Source organism: Lolium perenne, chromosome 7, assembly GCF_019359855.2.
Source record: "Lolium perenne isolate Kyuss_39 chromosome 7, Kyuss_2.0, whole genome shotgun sequence".
Lineage (NCBI taxonomy): Eukaryota > Viridiplantae > Streptophyta > Magnoliopsida > Poales > Poaceae > Lolium > Lolium perenne.
The window spans coordinates 40,228,530-40,233,752 of record NC_067250.2 but is presented as its reverse complement, the minus strand read 5'-3'; the positions used below and the strand labels follow the sequence as shown (position 1 = coordinate 40,233,752).

The following is a 5,223-nucleotide window of genomic DNA, read 5'->3' as shown; positions in this document are numbered from 1 at the left end:
AACAATTATTAGGAAAAAACACATCAGGTATAATGCAAGCAAACTTCACAAAAACAAAACAAAGGTGAACTTCAGCAAATTAAATATCTTTTATTTTTTCGTGTTGCAGGGGTGTAAACATCTGAACTTCTGTGTGTTTTTGTTATGAACTACAACTGAAGGTACAAACAGGAGGATAGATTCTGATTTTCTCCAAACCTGTAAGTATGCAGATTGGTTGTTTACCGCCCATGCATTCAAGGAATCTGCTGAATACCCATTTGAAGGACTCCTCTGACTCGTTTCCCATCAACGCAACACCAAAGATTGTTGACTGCAAGTGGTTGTTTACGCCGACAAATACTGCAAGGGGCAAGTGGTGCTTGTTCGACTTGTAAGTAGTATCGAAAGTTATGCAATCTCCAAAATCTGCATATGCTGCCCTTGAGCTAGCATTAGACCAGAAAACATTTTCCAGTCTGTTTTCGTCATCAACCTTGTAGTCATAGAAGAAATTTTCATTCTCCTTCTTCATGTCTTCAAAGAATTTGAACATATTCTGCACCTCATTCATGGACTCCTTCCTCGTGTTTTCTGCTTTCCTGCAAAAAGAAATTTGTTGTTATTTTTCTTTTTTTGTTTTGCTTTTTTCTTTCCCCTGTTTTTCATGTAAGTTTTCATTTTATATATAAAGGAGGGGGGTGGGGGGAGTACTTACATGTTTAGTATGTCTCTGTTGTGGCAGCCAATCTTATCACGGCCACCATGCAGCCTTGTAAGCAGGCCCATTATGTTTACATGTTTTATATTGCTGAACTGAAGGTCTTTTACCAACCCCTTCAATGTTGGATCCACCTTTTTGTGAGAACGCATGAAAACTAGCATTGATGGGCTTAACAGCAGGGTATGGTTGTGCTGAAGTGTAATGTCCTTGACAATGCAGGTACCATCACTCCTCTCTTTCAATCTCATAAAGGCCTTGCACCCAGTTCTTTTGGTCATCTTGTCACGCTGTCGGTCTTCCTCGTTGACACTTTGGCGGTGTGCACCTTCTCGTACACATCTCAAGTAACGCCTGCTCTTGTTGTGCTGTCCTTTCCTTATCCCAAACCCTGTGTGCTTTGCATATGTATTGTAAAATACATATGCGTCTTTGAATGTGCTAAATTCTTGACCAATGGATGGTATCAGGTCCGGATCAAGATCTGCAGCCTGCAAATTGCCACGGTTTTGTTATTGCATTATTTTTTTTGTTTTTACATATGTTATTTGTATGTTAACTTCAGGAAATAGGTCAAGTGAACTTCCTAAAATTTAATAAAAAATAAGAACATGGACTTCTTAAAGTCATCTGAACTTTTTTTCACAGAAAAACTGTTGCACATGAATATCGAGAACATATCAACTATACATTTCATATAATAAACCGAGCATGTGAACTTCCTAAAAATCAGCTGAACTTTTATCATGGATATAGGGTTCACGAACTTTCCAAATCATATCAACTGTTTTTTCTAAAGATATAGCATGTGAACTTCCATGCAAATTGTCTAAATAAATGTGTGTAAGAGTGAAATTTTTATCAGCAAAATATAAATTGAACTTACGTGTGTGTATGTTCGCAGCTCTGCAGGGGTGGCTCTATCATCTGGTACTATGGGGCATGGCGGTGTGACTTTTGGTACATGGCAGAGTGGATCTCGAGGCGGCATATGACTTGATTGAGTGCCTCGACGATCTTGGTGTATGTTGTCACTTTGACCATCCCCATAACTGCGTTGCTGTTCAGAAGCATCACTGCTAGAAGACGACTTTTGCCCACTGTCCCTGTTCACATCGTTGCTTCCAGCTGTGGTTGTTGTAGATGTACTTGTAGATTGCCGTTTTCGTGGCTGACGGAACGTTGCATTACTAGCAAATATCTCCTCAGTGCACTTTATTGGAGAACGGGGTTTTTTTGGTGGACCTGACCAACACATAATATCCTCATCATCATCTGTTGATGTTGTGGTATCCCGCTTCCTTTTGCTGTTATCCATGTCATCTTGTTCTTGGATTTTCTGATTGAAATTCCTTTCAACGGCAACAGCATTTGTCTTTCTCTTGGGATTGCGGAACACTGGCTGGATAAATGAAACTGGCTCATCACAGCATATGGGAGTCATTGGAGGCTTTTTAGGGCCTGACCAGCTGATTATCTCGTCGTCACTGCCTGTTCCAGATTCTTTGCCCGGCAGTAGCAGAACCTGGTAAGTTTTTTAACATGTGAACTTCTTGAACATTGGGACTAGAACTTTTATACATAAAACTTTGTCTGATGTCTTCAAAAAACTAAAACAAGTAAAGTTAACCTCCACACATTTTTAATATGAACTTCCTGCATACATGCTAACCTGAATACTTATTTTTTTTCATTTTGCTGTTTTAATTTATTTGTAACTGAAGTGAACTCCATGAAACTGGTTTTAAGAACTTCCTAGTAAAAGACATATAAAAAAGAGGAAACAGAGTGATGAATTGTTTTCTTCTTTCCTACAATAGACTCTGCATGTGAACTTCAGTGGAGGTGAACTTCCAATAGGTAAATCCAGTGGAGGTGAACTTCCAATATCAGTAAGTGAATCATGTGAACTTCCTGTTTTTTTTGTTACCTCATCCTCTGCTGGCCTCTTTCTGGAGCTTGGCTGGCTTGTGGAGCTTGGCTGGCTTGAATTTGGAGGATGCTCTGCCGATCTGCGTCGAATTGGAGCCATTACTGCCTGTAAGGAGGCTGGATCTCGCCGTTCTCCGCCGCTGGCTCCTTTCCGTCAGCTACCGCCGCCGTTCGTCTCCGTCGCGGGCTCCCTCGCGTCGGCTCCCGCCGCCGCTCGCTCGCCCGCGCCGACCAGGTAGGGTTGCTTGATTGTCTTCGCGTCCGCGCGGGCTTCCTCGCGTCGGCTCCCGCCGCCGCTTGCTACCTCGCGCCGACCAGGTACGTGTCCGTCGTGGGCTCCCTCGCGTCGGCTCCCGCCGCCGCCGCTCGCCCGCGCCGACGATGTAGGAGGTCGAGGTGCGGAGCTGGATGATCTCCGCTCGAGGCGGGGCGGGGGCGCGATGTTTTTATGAGACGGAGGTGGGGAGTTCGGTTCCTACACGAATCGTTATCGGTGGGGGAGTTGGGATCTATATATATATATATATATATATATATATATATATATATATATATATATATATATATGGAAAATAGTGGGCTACCAAGGGTGGTAGCTATGCACACACATCTAACCATTAGATCTTATATAGGGAGCACAAAAGGAGCACACGGTGTTAGACATTTTCGTTATATTCCCATTCCGAACAATCCTCTCCGTTAGTTAACCATACCAAAACAACAACCAGCCACGGACACGGGTTGTACCATAGGAAAAGAAACCGTCCGACGGTAAATTTCCAAAAATCTCAACAACACCACGGTTCATACGAACCGTAGCAAATATTTTGCCAAAACAACAATAAATCGACGGTCACGGTGTGGCTTTTTTTGGAGTTGACCACGTGTGGATATGTAGCATGGCATCACCCTTTTTTTTAAATCCCGTGTACTACAACCAGGACCGTGGCCGACACAAATGTGTGAAAACAAGTAAAAAAAGCACATTTTTCCATACGGCATGGAGCTAGCCACCGTGAACGTGACTACGTGTGAAAAGCATCCAACGTCATCACCCTTTTTCAATTCGTGTATTTCACCGCAGCCGATAGCAATGTGTCGTTTTGGTTTTTTTCTTTTCACGGACCGAAAGGGATGACCGACATAAACAATCTGGCATTGGGCTACATCAACACCGTAGTCATGAGTCTCGCTCTTCTCACGGGCTACATCAACAATTTGGCATCGGCGTCGAGTCCACGGACAACCTGCCAAACCCGGCCCTCTACCCGACGTTCCTGAACGCGACGGCGATGCTGCGGGAGCCCTTCGCCGAGTTCATGGCGTCGCTCCCATCCCCACCGCTCGTGCTCATCTCCGACTTCTTCCTCGGGTTCACGCATGGCGTCACGGCCGACGTTGGTGTCCACCGCATCGTGTTCGTGCTTCTCCCTGGCCATGTGCAAGTCGCTAATCGCGAGCCCGCCACCGCCGCCAAGCGCGGAGCACGGCGCCAGCTTCCATGTGGCCCGCATTACGGAGCGCGTGAGGATCACGTCGGCGGAGGTCCCGGACACGATCGCGAAGATCTTGGACCCGGTGAGCCGGTTCATCATCGACCACTTCGGCGAGTCGGACGAGCGCAGCTGGGTCGTGCTGGTGAACAGCTTCGCGACGGTGGACGAGGACTACGTGGCGGCCCTGATGTCGTTCTACCAGCCAGACGCCCGCGCCTGGCTGGTCGGCCCGATGTTTCTCGCCGCCGGTGACATGCCGAAGCACGAGGAGGAGCATGACCCCGAGGGCTATCTACCATGGCTCGACGAGAGGGCGGTGAGGTCGGAGACAGCGATCTACGTGTCGTTCGACACGCATGCCTACGTTTCCGACAAGCAGCTCGACGAGCTGGCGTGCGGGCTGGTGCGGTCCGGCCACCCCTTCCTCTGGGCCGTGCGGTCCGCTGCGTGGTCACCGCCGGTGTAGGTGGGGCCGCACGGACGGATAGTCCGCGGGTGGGTGCCTCAGAGAAGCGTGCTGGCTCACCGTGCGGTGGGAGGGTTCGTGAGCCACTGCGGGTGGAACTCGGTGATGGAGTGCCTCGCGGCGGGGAAGCCTGTGCTGGCATGGCCGATTATGGCCGAGCAGCACCTGAACGCATACCACGTCACAGACATCATCGGTGCCGGTGTTAGGATGATGGTCGTCAAGGTCGTCGGGGGCGCGGTCGTCGAGAGGGCGGCGGTGGAGCGGAAGGTGAGGAGGCTGATGGACGCCGGCGAGGAAGGGCGGAAGATGCGGGAGAAGGCCTCCTGGGCTCAGCAGGCGGCGAAGGCAGCGGTGAGTGACGGTGGCACGTCGCGCGTGGCGCTGATGAAGCGGTGGAAGAGCTGCAGCGATGTGTAAATTATTGCTTAGCTTCTTTTTGTTTTAAAACTGGTAAAGTGTGTCGACCAACAGCTACCACGCACGTCGACACGAATCCAGCGAAAGTTTGTAAGACCATCATGCCATGTGCAAAGCACACTTAAGAAAACACTTAAAACAACACGAAATCAGTCATTATCCTAGTTTGATATCTCGATCTAGTTGGAGCGCGATGTAAACAACAACAA

At 48.0% G+C, this 5,223-nt stretch overlaps 1 pseudogene; it reads left to right on the top strand.

Annotated features, from left to right (window-relative positions):
• The first annotated feature begins 230 nt into the window (after positions 1–230).
• LOC127316103 (scopoletin glucosyltransferase-like) lies at positions 231–5,014 on the top strand (annotated as a pseudogene).
• Positions 5,015–5,223: the final 209 nt, after the last annotated feature.